We start from the raw sequence: 15,928 nt of genomic DNA, 5'->3' as shown, positions 1-15,928 counted from the left end.
CAAAAACATTACAAAAAACAATGACAGGAATGATCACTTATTATGGAATATATACATTCATGAAATAATTTGCTGTTGCTGCTCAACAGATGAAACAAACTTTTTAGCCTCTATTTTCCTAGCAGCTTGCCGTTTATTTAAAGGTGAAATATGGGAATACATCAAGATAAATATGAGTATGGCGATTATTTTGCAAACAGTGACTACAGCTACAATGCACAATGAAGGCACAAAATTGCCATTTACAACTTGAAAACTGTGTTCCCTTTATACTGTTCTAGAGAGTCATGTCATTTGACAGTGCCTTAATGTTGGATCCTTAGATTACATTAGGCTGTGATTTGCCTGGTTATGACCGGACTGTTTGCTTGTATTGTTCACACTATTCATATATGAACTGTCCAATCACAAGTTGTTTTTATCCACAGCGTAGCCCATCATTAATATTTTTTGCTTCTGCATCACTTTCAGTAAATCCCAGAAATGGTTGTGCGTGAAAAGCTCATGAGAACAGTCAATTGGGCTGATGTATTAAAATGATCAAAAAACAAAAAAAAAAAATTGTTTGCATAAGTGTTCAGTCAGTATTTAGTAGATGCACTTTGGTAGCCATGACAGCCTTGTGCCTGAATGTACAAGTTTTTTTGTCTGTGTTAACTTTGCACATCTGGACACTGCTACTTTCTCCTATTCTTCTTTACAAAACTGCTCAAACTCTATCAGGTTGCATGGAGATCATGAGGGAGCAGCTTTTTATCATGTCCACCAACAAATTCTCAATTGGAATTAACTCTGGACTCTGACTTGGCTACTCCAGGACATTTATATTGTTGTTTTGAAGCCATCCCCGTGTAGCTTTTGCATTATGAATGGGGTTGTCTTACTAGGAAACAAATCTTCACCCAAGGCACAGGTTTCTTGGAGAGTGATTCAGGTTTTCTTCCAGGATTTCCCTGCCTCATGCTACATTCATTTCAACCTTTACCCTCTGAAGCCTTCCTGGGCCTGCTATAAAGAACCATGATGCTGCCACCACCATTGTTCACTATGGGATGGTGTGTTTTTGATAATGTGAAGTGTTTGGCTTACACAAAACTTAGTGTTTAGTTTGATGACCAAAAAACTCAATTTTGGTCTCATCAGACCATAGAACGTTTTTCCAGTGAACTTCAGAGATTCCACTGAGCATTCTAGCAACTGCAAGCTGAGATGCCGTGCATTTTTTTTTTTTTTAAATAGTGGCTTTCTCTTTCCCATTCTACCATTAAGCTGTAATTGAGGAAGCACCCAGGTAAAGATGAGGTTTGCAGAGTTTCACTGATCTCAGACACTGTAGCTGTCACTCCTTCATTGTTCTCAGATGTTTCTTGATGACTCCCTCACAAGTGTTCTTGCACAAGCACCAAGTTTTTGTGGACATCCTGCAGATTTACACTTGTGCCATACTTCCTTCCATTTCCTAATGACTGATTTAAATGAATAGCAAAGGATATTCAGTGCCTTGGCTATTTTCTTGCATCCAAACCCCGACGTCTGCTATTCAGTCACCTTTCATAATGTAGGGTTCCTTAGAGTGTTTTATCTTCACTGTGTAGGTTAGGCCACCACACTGGCTCCCCACCAGATACCACCACCCACCAGGACCTTCCAGATATCATCAGGCAAAACTCCTTGACTAAAGACAGGTAATCTCCATTTTGCTAATTATTCATCTTCAAAAACCACTTTGCAGCACCAGTGATTTGGCATGTCATATTCAATCAATTATTGTGCGTTATATATTTAATTTATGCCCCTTTGAAAAGATGTTTGTACTTTGACATCAGAGTCTTTTCCTGTTAATGTCAAAAACAAATTCACAGTGGTTCAATGTTGAACAACAATAAAAGTGTGAAAACTTCTTTAAAAAAAAACCACACTTTCTTGTGTACATTGACACCCTATTTACTCTCATTACATTCACATATGAATTCCTAGACACTCATACACACATTATATATGTATCTGTATGTACATATTTTAAACACAATATATCTTAAATTTAATGTAACTAAATGAAAATATTCAAAACACTATAACCGATGGATTAGTGGACTACAAATCGGACAGTTTCCAACAATAGTAAGAGAGTTAAAGAAACTGACATGAAGCAACATGTAATTATTTTTACAATAAAATTCTATTTAATATGAGTCTCAATTTCATCACAGGCCTCATTATGTATATGCACATAGAAACTCTGCATTAAAGGCTTAGTTTGCAGATGAGTGTTCTGCTCAGAACTCACCTCTGTGGGCTCACACTAACTCCAATTGCTCAAACAAAGGCTGTCAATACTAAATAGTGCTACAGTGTCTGTATGCATTGAGTGATAGCCTGTAGAGCTGATGAAGCCAAATTTCTACTTTGTCCATGCTGCTGTTTGTTTAGGCTCTTGCTGCCCTGAAAGTGTGATTTTGTTAATCTTATTACACTATTCCATGCATAATTGCAAAAAACTTGTTTCATTCCATAACAATATTTATATACTGTATTGCACAATGTTGTAATTTGGGGGAAGGTTACAGTTAGCAATTAGTATAGACCTGTTTCACCATAACTACTAACCTCATTAACCCCATTTACTCAGGAACATATTATTCTTTCATTTTTTTTTGCATGTTGGGCTATTTTTGTAGAACATAATGACAAAGTAAAATCTGTTATGTCACGTTGATGTGTGCGCTCAGATTTATCAAACCATAGGACTTGTCAAGGACTACAGTAGATGATTGTTAGCTTTGTCTGAAATTAAGGGTACTTTCATTCTCATCTCCCTGTAATTAGATGCAAATGCCCCACAGTTGTCTTTACAATTGTGCCATCATTGGTTTTGTCTTGGAGCTCAACTGAACATGTAAACTAGGGGTACATCCACGTTATAACATTTTTGTTTAGAAACGCACACATTAGTTTCTGATTTCATCTTTTGTTGACACTACCCCAGCGTTTTTAATCCCAAAAAACAGCCATTTGAAATTGCTTTCCAGAGTGTGTATATTCTCAAAAAAGCCAACTCAGAATTTCAGTGTGGAAAGGTGAAAGACAAAACAGTTTTGAAAACAAAGAGTCTAGTTGTGCTCTGATAGATATGTGCTTATGTGGCCCTTCCCCGACTGGATCCTGATCATTACAACATCTCATTCCCTGACATAGCAGACATGCGGGAGCTGCTTTCCATGGTACTTGTTGTGTTGCTTACCTGTATGTACCTAAAGTGTGTTTTGTAAAGTTTCAATACTGCATACACGTGCAAAGGATAAAACATTTGTGTTTTTGCCTGATGGGTACAAGTCCAGTGTAGATGACCGACTTATGTCATATGTATCTTTGGTCATTTTAGTGTGGGTGTGGAAAGTTTTTATTTAAAAACACCATTTTTAAAAGTAAGTAGTAATGTGAACAAAGCCTAAGATAAACTGAATAAAAAGTATTATGAAATGTGTAATCAAACAACACTGAAAAAGGATCATGGCATCAGATAACTCCAGAATTCCCATGGACCAAACCATAGTTTAAGTACATAAAAATATATTAACTAAAACAGGCCATTAAGCCCAAAAACAATTAGTGAGTTATACATGGTAAACTAAACATATCCAAAGATGTTTAACTGTGTTTTAGTCATGGGTATATAGGATGCACCAGCATAAAGGATGGTGGAGCAAGACCTAGTAGCTACAGATCTACCCAGAATTAACAATGCAGCAATGTTAGAGAAAAGCATCAGTAAAACAAACAAAAAAAATAATAATAAATAAAATCATTGGTCAAAAAAACATCTTTGCTGTTAAGATTCCATTATTACTGCCATATTTCAATTTGGCTACATGTAGTTATATTATTTGCACATACTTCTTGAAAATGTAACAGTGATTTGGAAGTACACTTCAAGAGTAAACAAAAGCAACATAACTGTACATGCTTGAAAAAAAAAAAAACAGCCTCGGAAACCATATTACAGGACGGAGTCATTTTACAGTTTATGAGAAATTCAAGCCCTAAGTGAAAAAAATCTAGCACAAATCTAAGCAAAGTCTAGAGTTACATTTGCTGAAATGTTGGCAGTATGTCATGGTCACAAAAGTTGAAATATCATAATAAAAAACAACAGAAACTGCTTGGCTTTTTTGTATCAATTTTAGCCCATGATGTCTCAGTTAATGATTCCTTGGAAACGGGGAAAAAAGCAGCACAATGCATGACACATACTCAGCACACCAAACCATCAAGGGGATTTACAACTACCAACAAAACATTCTGTTCATGCATAATATTACATGCCAAAGCAAAAATTACATATGTATGATACATTTTTCAAAAGCAACATATATGTTTACATATTCCACCAATCTGTTAGCTTGTTTTGGCAGCAGTAGCATAAGATTGGAAATGGTCTTAAATGGTATGCCAGCTAATATATTAAAATAGCCATGAACGTTAACAACTGAGCACTGTTAAGTCAACACGTGGCTGGCAAGTATGTCAAATTTGATAATGTTTAATGTCCTTTACCCTGTAAATCACAATGTGACAGTGCATGCTTTTAACAGTACTACATAAAAATGAAGACCGATTTGAAACAAAACTTCCCTGAATACACATATTTTTTTTTTCAAATCAATTACATATTACTTGTGCTTTTTTTGCCCTATGATACGCCACATAGGAGTGATGTTGTGAAAAACATTGTGTAGCTGCAGGATGACCAAGGACTAAATTACAAACAAATGAAAAGTTGAGTAGATGTTCAGTTTAAATTTAAATATTAATATTAACTAACGGGCGGCACGGTGGCGCAGTGGTAGCGCTGCTGCCTCGCAGTTAGGAGACCCGGGTTCGCTTCCCGGGTCCTCCCTGCGTGGAGTTTGCATGTTCTCCCGTGTCTGCGCGGTTTCCTCCGGGCGCTCCGGTTTCCTCCCACAATCCAAAGACATGCAGGTTAGGTGGATTGGCGATTCTAAATTGGCCCTAGTGTGTGGGTGTGTTTGTGTGTGTCCTGCGGTGGGTTGGCACCCTGCCCAGGATTGGTTCCTGCCTTGTGCCCTGTGTTGGCTGGGATTGGCTCCAGCAGACCCCCGTGACCCTGTATTCGGATTCAGCGGGTTAGAAAATGGATGGATGGATATTAACTAACAATAAATCCATCTTAATATATAGAAGCATCTAAAGGATATCAGTTCACTAGACAGAAGTATGGTCTATATAAAAACCTTTTAGTTTCTGACATTTAAACTAATATGTTTAAGTCTTGGTATAATTTTATTTTTTGGCTCGTGCCTCATAAACTTGCTAATTCTTCTGGCAGAGAACCATAGAATAAAACTATTATAGCTTTTACGACATAGGAAAATGTGCCATTCAGAGATACAAACCTGGGATATACAGTATACAAGGTTCTGAGGGAAGAACATCTTGCGTTTATTTCTACTGCAACCAAGAAAAATACTTAAAATACTTGTAAATATGACTGTGTCATGCAAAATATAACCACCTACAATCTGAGCAAAGCCTAATTTCACTATGAGCTAACAACTACTACAGAAGGCAAAACCTCTTGTAACATCAACCAGGGGATTCCAAACTAGGTATGCAATGCAAATGATCCTTGTGATGGGCAATTCAGTTACAAGACAGGGGAACTCAAAATGTATACATTCTTCTTTCGGTCATAAGACTACTGTAGATCTCTTAAGATTTTGAGTTTTCAGGCACAGGTTTCATACAAAGTGATGAACTGCAAGCCACATCAGATGTGAATTCAGGTAATGTGTGCTATTTAATTCCTTCCCTTCTGATTATTTTGAGAATAATTTTATGCAAAGTGACAACTTAGGAAAAGTAATTAGCATTATATGTAAACCAGGCTTAAAATACATTGAATATGCAATGTATGATCCAGTTCAAATATCACCTGGTGAGATCAAATAGCTGCAATTAGTTTCATAAGATAATACAGGTTCAGACTGATCCAATTCTGTAGAATGTATTCTTACTCAGATAGTGACTGACTGACTGAATGAGTAAAGACCCTGGCTTGATGCTTGTCTTCCTCCATGCTTCAAGGAAGGAAGATTAAAAAATAAATGAATAAATATGACTTTGCACCCCGACATGATTGGAATATAACAATTGCTGGGAGTATGTGTGGCATAACCAGTTTAGCAGTGTGCTTGAAAATACTCAGGCTGGACAGCAAACACACCTTTTTATGATTAAACAGCACCTGATCCAGAATAATCCAGTGAGTAAAGAAAGAAAATATTACAATTACAGTTTATTCTTAAGGTTGTGAGGCAGCACACTTTCTCATTCATGGTCACGGGGTGCCATGTCCAATCTAAGTAGCACCAGACACAAGGCAACAACACTAGACCTTGATCAAATTGAAATGAGTAGAATGGAGAATTTACAGTTTAGCTGGATAGTAACAAAAACAGAGGAATATAGGCAAAGACAGAGTGCACTGTGAAAAAGGACTGCCTTTTTTTTTTTTTTAAAACTGATACAGCACATGAGGTTTTCACTTTTGCTCAACACACACTTTGTAAACTCATCTTTCAAGTGATGTGTCCTGTAACTCCTGGCCATTGAACCTTACTCTTATTCGATGTTAATGTTGATTTATTTTTTATAATTATGTCTTTCATTTTTCTATTCTTTAATATGTAAAGCACTTTGAGCTACTGTTTTGTATGAAAATGTGCTATATAAATAAATGTTGTTGTTGTTCATACAAGTGCTTTACACAAGTCTACTAAAGGCAGGCTAATTATGAGGCTGCCTTCAATCAAACATCTAGATTAAAAACAAGGACTGTACAGTACTACAAGAAAGTTTACTGCTTTGGTATCATCTGATGCAGATCCATTCAGAGGGTAAAACAAACTATTGTCATATAAACAAACTATTGTCAGACAGTTCTTGAACTGCATCCTTCTCCTAGGATAAGAAAATGCATGACCCATACGCAGGGATAGAATACCAGCTTAATAATTCTAACCAATATACATTACTAATACCAGTCTATTTAGCTTATGTTCTTTAACCTAAAGACTAAAACTTTACTTTTCAAAACAATCTCTATGTGGCACCTTAGTATCCATTTAGTTGAATAAACTCACTTTGTTAATATCCACAAAGTTTTAACCAAATAGCTAATTAAATATTTAGACCTTGTTAAGTAGAACACCAGATGGAAAATAAACCTTAGTAACGCTCCTGCTTTCTTTCCATATTCTGCCACTCAAAAAATAAATACAACCTGGAAATTCTACAGAGTTTACTGTTTTTTTATTAAGTTAATATGGCAACAATTCAGGACAAAGCTACTTTCCTTATATCCACCAAAACATGAGAGATATACATAAAACCCACTTGGATATGTGAAAGAAAAAATAATAATAAACAATTACACACACATACAGACATGACCAAAAGTTCACATACAGACATGACCAAAAGTTTTGAGAATGACACAAGTATTGGTTTTCAGAAAGTTTGCTGCTTCAGTGTTTTTAGATCTTTTTGTCAGATGATTCTATGGTATACTGAAATATAATTACAGGCATTTCATAAGTTTCAAAGGCATTTATTGACAATTACAATTAGTATATGCAAAGAGTCAATATTTGCAGTGTTGGTCCTACTTTTTCAAGACCTCTGCAATTCGCCCTGGCATGCTGTCAACTTCTGGACCAAATCCTGACTAATGGCAGTCCGTTCTTGCATAATCAATACTTGGAGTTAGTCAGAATTTGTGGGTATTTGTTTGTCCACCCGCCTCTTGAGGATTGACCACAAGTTCTCAATGGGATTAAGATCTGGGGAGTTTCCTGGCCAGGTACTCAAAATTTCCATGTTTTGTTCCCAAGCCACTTAGTTATCACTTTTGCCTTATGGCACGGTGCTCCATCATGCTGGAAAAGGCATTGTTCATCATCAAACTGTTCTTGGATGGTTGGGAGAAGTTGCTCTCGGAGGATGTTTTGGTACCATTCTTTATTCATGGCTCGTGATTGAGGCACCACCATTGCAGAGCTTGCTCAGGAATGGCAGCAGGCAGGTGTGAGTGCATCTGCACGCACAGTGAAGCAAAGACTTTTGGAGGATGGCCTGGTGTCAAGAAGGGCAGAAAAGAAGACACGTCTCTCCAAGAAAAACATCAGAGATAGACTGGTATTCTGCAAAAGGTACAGGAATTGGACTGCTGAGGACTGGGGTAAACTCACTTTCTCTGATGAATCCCCTTTCTGTTTGTTTGGGGAATCTGGAAAAAAGATTGTCCAGAGAAAAAAACGTGAGCGCTACCATCAGTTTTGTGTCATGCCAACAGTAAAGCATCCCAAGACCATTCGTGTAGAGTTGCTTCTCAGCCAGGAGAATGGGCACACTAACAATTTTGCTTAAGAACACAGCCATGAATAAAGAATGGTACCAAAACATCCTCTGACAGCAACTTCTCCCAACCATCCAAGAATGATGGAGCACCGTGGCATAAGGCAAAAGTGATGACTAAGTGGTTCAGGAACAAAACATGGAAATTTTGGGTCCATGACCAGGAAACTCCCTAGACTTTAATCCCACCGAGAACTTGTGGTCAATCCTCAAGAGTTGGGTAGACAAACAAAAGCCCTCAAATTCTGACAAACTCCAAGCATTGATTATGCAAGAATGGGCTGCCATCAGTGAGGATTTGGCTCAGAAGTTGATCGATATCATGCCAGGGCGAATTGCAGAGGTCTTTTAAAAGAAGGGCCACGACTGCAAATATTGACTCTTTGCATAAACGTTTTCTAATTGTCCATAAAGGACTTTGAAATTTATGAAGTACTTATAATTATACTTCAGTATACCATAGAAACATCTGACAAAAAGATCGAAAATACTGAAGCAGCAAACTTTCTGAAAACCAATACTTATGTCATTCTCAAAACCTTCGGCCATGACTGTACTTTGGAAAACTAAAATACACACAAGTAGGATTTCTCTCATACATAAAACAAAAGCAACACTGACTCTTGGTTAATTAATATTTTGACCATCATTCTGCGCATTATTATTGCAATGATGGCTGTTGCGTAATATTTTTCATCCTTAAAACATACAAGAATGTTCATGATGTTTATTATTTTTTTGCAAGTGTATCACGACTGTAGTAAATTCACTTCTAGTGTGGCCAGCAAGCTAAGCCAATATTTCTAATTACAAGCTTGTTTACGCACAAGTGTTCTGTGAGCGAAAGCAGACCATTTAAACTGCCAGTGGTCCAACTGTATTTTAAAAAAGACCAGTTATTCTACAGGGTGGTGCAACACTTCACCTGTCACCTTGTGCTTCCAGCATCGTGAATTTGAACCCCTGCACCTCCTATTCACGGTATTCCTCAGGTACTCCTACTTCCCAAGTCAGGCATGGTTACTCATGATAATAAATTAGCCCTTGGACTAGTGCCCCATCAAGGACCGGTCCTTGCCTTGCACGGAATGCTGCCAGGGTAGGTTACATCTTCATTGTTCTGAAAATAGCTTAAGAATACTAGGAGAATGTCAACAAATGCACCCGTCGAACAATGTCATCTGAAAGAACTCTTGGTTAACTCTAATTTAATATATATCGATTCTTCATTTGCTCATAATGTGCTTGTTGCGTGACAATAAACATTCCAGACATGGCACTGTGCTTCAAATGCCATTTGCAGCCCATGTCGAGGTGTTATGTTACACTTGGCAAATCAGCATTTAGGGTGCACTCTGAAACAATTGTCGTTTTGTGCAATGCACAGATCAGCGCTACGGACAAGTTTGCGATTTTCCCATTTATCTCCCGCAACTCTGCGCCATGTGTTTCCGGCTCCTAGTTCACGCAACATCTAAACGTGATATTCACCGAACAAAAACAACCTGCGGCGTTTCCACCCACGCAAATATCGTGCAATACCGCAGCGCTGCACGCATTCAACTGGCGCTGCAAACCCCCGCCCGGGTCCAAGAGGGCTCCGAACAGAAGCACCGCACATCCTCAACACAAAAGCAGGCACGTCGAAACGTTTACGTGCGACTTCTAAAGTGCAGGAGAGAGGCCTCCTGCCACCAAGCAACGGACTCTCCAGCTCCCGCTCCCGCTCCAGCTTCAGCTTCCTGTCTCGCCGATCATCTTCCTCGCGGCGTCAGTCGTCTGGTTAAATAGGCAACGCGACACCGCTCTGTTCTCGCAAAAAAAAACAACCAAAAATGGCGTCCGGCTCGGTTACAGACAAGAGGCAGGCTGCGCTGCCCGCCTCTCCCAAAGCCTGGACTGGCTGCCCGATGCACCGCTGTATCCCGAGTGCAGCGGAAGAGCGCCCCGGCTCGTGTAAGAGGCCAAGGTAGAGGAAATAGGAGCTTACCGTGCGATCTCACGGAGCAAATTAGATGAAAAGCCTCTTGTTGTTAACAGAAAGCATTTTCTAGGTAGCACCGGGACGCCTTCCCTGGGAGATCGCTAGAACGCACTGTGGTGGATGATGGGTAATTCAGGTCGACTCGGGTTTATTTTTCATTCCCGGGAAGAAAAAAAAAAAAAACCCAGGAAAAGACGCACCTCCCCCATCCACCCGCTCGCTGCAGAAGTGAAGCTCGGCCTGCAGTCGCGATGTTCTTCGCTTCTGATGCTCGTTGTTACCTAGAACAAAACGTGCCGATCGGCGTTTTAAACATGGAGGGATTTGATTCTAGAATGCTGTTGAAAAAACAAAATGTCAGCTCGTCACAGACGTCGACCAACTAGGGCACTCTTTTGCTCAAAACATTGTGAGATTGCTGAAAATGACAGCATTTATTTGAGAAAGTATTGTGTTTATTATTTTAAAAAGCAATTAGGCGTTTGGGGGAAAAAAACAAAAATAATAAAATCTTTTAAAATCACATGGGACTTAATGCTTTGCATTTGTGGTAAAAAAAAAAAATGGCTTAGCACACATGTAAGAAAAACACTAATCTTTGCATGTTGCCTACGCCAGTTTTTAATACTGATAATTAGCATTCAATTTTTTTTCATATTGGGTAACACATATGAAATGTGCAATATGACTTTTTTTGAAGTAAGGGGAAAAGGATAAAGTAATCTAAATGTTGAAAAACAAATAAAGTAAAAGACACAACGTTTTGGCTGTGTTGCCTTTATCAGGTGTTCCATTTATTATTAATATTTTATTAGAAGATCACAAGATACCAACCTGGATTTAATAGTTTCATTGTCATTGTAGGTACACTTGCTCACACATGCTCTCATTCCAGGCCAACAATAACTCTTCTATAGCATATTTTCATATGCAGGATGTAACTCAAAATGCTCTATGAGAAAAAATAAAAATTTGATTTGAGTAATTAAGTCAAGTGAAGTGGAGTCAATTTTATTTATAGAGCACATTCAATAACAAAAGTTGACCAAAGTGCTGTACAGCTTCCATAAATACACCAATGCAAACAGTATATACAGTATATCTCTTTATTATATTAAAAACCTTGGGACAAGACATTTTCCATCCATCCTCTTCCGCTTATCCGAGGTCGGGTCGTGGGTGTAGCAGCTTAAGCAGAGAGGCCCAGACTTCCTTCTCCCCGGCCACTTCTTCCAGCTCTTCCGGGAGAATCCCAAGGCGTTCCCAGGCCAGCCGGGAGACATAGTCCCTCCAGCGTGTCCTGGGTCTTCCCGGGGCCTCCTCCCGGTTGGATGTGCCCGGAACACCTCACAAGGGAGGCGTCCAGGAGGCATCCTGATCAGATGCCCGAGCCACCTCATCTGACTCCTCTCGATGCGGAGGAGTAGCGTCTCTACTCTGAGCCCCTCCCGGATGACTGAGCTTCTCACCCTATCTTTAAGGGAAAGCCCAGACACCCTGTGGAGGAAACTCATTTCAGCCGCTTGTATTTGCGATCTCGTTCTTTCGGTCACTACCCATAGCTCATGACCATAGGTGAGGGTAGGAGCGTAGATCGACTGGTAAATTGAGAGCTTTGCCTTACGGCTCAGCTCCTTTTTCACCATGACAGACAGATGCAGAGCCCGCATCACTGCGGATGCTACACCGATCCGCCTGTCGATCTCATGGTTCATTCTTCTCTCACTCGTGAACAAGACCCCGAGATACTTGAACTCCTCCACTTGGGGCAGGATCTCTCCCCCAACCCTGAGAGGGCACTCCACCCTTTTCCGACTGAGGACCATGGTCTTAGATTTGGAGGTGCTGATTCTCATCTCGGCCGCTTCACACTCAGCTGCGAACTGATCCAGACAGAGCTGAAGATCACGGCCTGATGAAGCAAACAGGACAACATCATCTGCAAAAAGCAGTGACCCAATCCTGAGTCCACCAAACCAGACCCCTTCAACACCCTGGCTGCGCCTAGAAATTCTGTCCATAAAAGTTATGAACAGAATGGTGACAAAGGGCAGCCCTGGCGGAGTCCAACTCTCACTGGAACGGGCTCGACTTACTGCGGCAATGCGGACCAAGCTCTGACACGGTTGTACAGAGACCGAACAGCTCTTATCAGGGGTCCGGTACCCCATACTCCCAGCACCCCCACAGGATTCCCGAGGGACACGGTCAAACAACTTTTCCAAGTCCACAAAACACATGTAGATTGGTTGGCCAAACTCCCATGCACCCTCCAGGACTCTCTAAGGGTGTAGAGCTGTCCCACTGTTCGCGACCAGGGCGAAAACCACACTGTTCCTCCTGAATCCGAGGTTGACTATCTGACGGACCCTCCTCTCCAGAACCCCGAATAGACTTTTCCAGGGAGGCTGAGGAGTGTGATCCCTCTATAGTTGGAACACACCCTCCGGTCCCCTTTTAAAGAGGGGACCACCACCCCAGTCTGCCAATCCAGAGGCACTGTCCCGATGTCCATGCGATGTTGCAGAGGCGTGTCAACCTAGACAGTCCTACAACATCCAGAGCCTTAAGGAACTCGGGTGTATCTCATCCACCCCCGGGGCCCTGCCACCAAGGAGTTTTTTGACCACCTCGGTGACCTCAGTCCTAGAGATGGGAGAGCCCACCTCAGAGTCCCCAGGCTCTGCTTCCTCATTGGAAGGCATGTTAGTGGGATTGAGGAGGTCTTTGAAGTACTCCCCCCACCAACCCACAACGTCCCGAGTGAGGTCAGCAGCGCCATCCCACCATATACGGTGTTGACACTGCACTGCTTCCACCTCCTGAGATGCCGGACGGTGGACCAGAATCTCCTCGAAGCCGTCCAAAAGTCGTTCTCCATGGCCTCCCAAACTCCTCCCATGCCCGAGTTTTGCCTCAGCAACAACGAAGCCGCATTCCGCTTGGCCTGCCGGTAACTATCAGCTGCCTCCAGAGACCCACAGGACAAAAGGTCCTATAGGACTCCTTCTTCAGCTTGATGGCATCACTCACCGCCGGTGTCCACCAACAGCTTCGGGGATTGCTGCCACGACAGGCACTGACCACCTTACGGCCACAGCTCTGGTCAGCCGCCTCAACAATAGAGGCACGGAACATGACCCATTCGGATTCAATGTCCCCCACCTCCCTCGGGACGTGGTCGAAGTTCTGCCGGAGGTAGGAGTTGAAGCTACTTCTGGCAGAGATACAGGCAAAATATCCGAATCTACAATAATCTGTTCGCGTTCGCATCATTCAATGCTCAAAATGTAGATTTACACGATTCAGGACCATACGCTATGGGAATCTGTGGTCCCGCAGCAATTAAAGCTACTACAAGTTTAATTTCAAAGAAACCACAATTCGGGCAGGTTTATATTTATGATCACGGAGAAGCGATGCAACATAGAATCAAAAGAGTTAAACGATCGGACGTATTAGAAATTCTACAGCCAATAATGGATACAAATCCATACGTCCAAAAGTATTGCACTTTACACAAAATTTTTCTGAAAAACACGGACAAAGAAGTTTTCTTGGATTTCTGTATGAACCCGAAAGATCACACTCACATACAGTATATAATAAACCAACATGTGAGAAATTGTCAGCGATAACAGTTTAGAAAGACAGAGATATCAAAGATAGAGCTGATATTTGTGTTTATGCAAAAGCACATCATGATTCGTTGCAAGTGGCAGATCCGGGAAATGACTAGCGCTTAGGGCCCGCACAGGGTTGGCAAGCGGGGGGCAGAGCCCCCTAGTGTATTTATATATATATATATATATATTGTCAGAGATGGCTGGGGTGGCGACCCAGCTGGGACACCCAGGAGGACTGGAGGAGGGCTTACTCCTTCCCCAGACCTTGTGGGGGCGGCCGCCCTGGTTCCTTTGGGGGCCACGGGTACAGAGTTTTGAAGCTCTACCCTGGAAGGGCCCATGGTTACCACCAGGGGGCGCCGCAAATCCTTGCAGACCCTGGACCTCAGCACTTCCGGGTGTGGCGGAAGTGCTGGGGGAAGAAGAGCAGGGACACCTGGAGTGCTTCCGGGGATGCAGCCGGCACTTCCGCCACACTGGGGCGTGTCGGTAGGAGGTTGCCAGAACGCACCTGGAGCACATCTGGGTGCTTATAAAAGGGGCCACCTCCCTTCAGACAATGGCTGGAGTCTGGAGTGTAGGAGACAAGGTCTTGGAGGAGAGGCAAGGCACTGGTGTTGTGGCCAGGACTTTGGGGACTTGTGTGGCACTGGACGTTGTAAATAATATATAATAAACATGCTGTGGGTGACATGAACGTGTCTGCCTGTCTGTGTCTGGGCCAGCCTCCACAATATATATATATATATATATATGTATGTATTGTCAGGGATGCCAGGAGCCATGACCCGGCCGGGACGCCATGAGGGACCGGATGTGGGTCTGTGCCCACCCTGGATCATGTGGGGGTCGCCTTCCTGGTTGCTTTGGGGGCCACGGGTACAGGGCATGGAAGCTCCACCCTGTAGGGGCCCGTGGTCACCGCCAGGAGGCACCCCAATGCCTTGGGGACCTGTTACCCCAGCACTTCCGCCACACCAGGAAGTGCTGGGGGGAAGAATTAGGACGGCGCCTGGAGAGCTGCCGGGAGGACAGCCGGCACTTCCGCCACATTGGGGCGTGGCTAGAAGAGGAATGCCGGGAACACCTGGGGCTCATCCGGGGACTGTATAAAAGGGGCCGTATCCCTTCATTCGAGGCTGGAGTCGGGAGGCAGAAGGACACAGCTCAGGAGAGCTGTGGAGGAGGCCCGAAAAGGAAGGCATTACCGCCAGGACTGTGATTGGGGTATTTGTGCACGTGACTGGGGTCTGAGTGACCAATGGACTGGGGTCTTTGTGACCATATCATCTGTATATAGTGTAAATAAACGTGTGGTGGTGTTTTAACAACATGTCCGCCTGTCTGCGTCCGGGCCGGGTTCACAATATATATATATATATATATACAGTGGTGTGAAAAACTATTTGCCCCTTCCTGATTTCTTATTCTTTTGCATGTTTGTCACACAAAATGTTTCTGATCATCAAACACATTTAACCATTAGTCAAATATAACACAAGTAAACACAAAATGCAGTTTTAAATGATGGTTTTATTATTTAGTGAGAAAAAATCCAAACCTACATGGCCCTGTGTGAAAAAGTAATTGCCCCTGAACCTAATAACTGGTTGGGCCACCCTTAGCAGCAATAACTGCAATCAAGCGTTTGCGATAACTTGCAATGAGTCTTTTACAGCGCTCTGGAGGAATTTTGGCCCACTCATCTTTGCAGAATTGTTGTAATTCAGCTTCATTTGAGGGTTTTCTAGCATGAACCGCCTTTTTAAGGTCATGCCATAGCATCTCAATTGGATTCAGGTCAGGACTTTGACTAGGCCACTCCAAAGACTTCATTTTGTTTTTCTTCAGCCATTCAGAGGTGGATTTGCTGGTGTGTTTT

At 42.0% G+C, this 15,928-nt stretch overlaps 1 protein-coding gene across 3 annotated transcripts in view; it reads right to left on the bottom strand.

Moving 5' to 3' along the window:
* znf280d (zinc finger protein 280D) overlaps window positions 1–10,908 on the bottom strand; it is a 61,822-nt gene extending 50,914 nt beyond the window's left edge. For 2 of the 3 annotated variants that reach the window (XM_039770247.1, XM_039770248.1), the window contains exon 1: window positions 10,427–10,907. The gene's annotated coding sequence lies outside the window, so the exon portion shown is untranslated. Of the gene's footprint in view, window positions 1–10,426 lie in introns of all 3 variants that reach the window. The other variant, XM_039770246.1, reaches the window with a different exon arrangement.
* Window positions 10,909–15,928: the final 5,020 nt, after the last annotated feature.

The sequence above is a fragment of the Polypterus senegalus genome, chromosome 12, assembly GCF_016835505.1.
Source record: "Polypterus senegalus isolate Bchr_013 chromosome 12, ASM1683550v1, whole genome shotgun sequence".
Classification (NCBI taxonomy): Eukaryota; Metazoa; Chordata; class Cladistia; order Polypteriformes; family Polypteridae; genus Polypterus; species Polypterus senegalus.
This window is presented reverse-complemented; position numbering and strand designations above follow the sequence as displayed.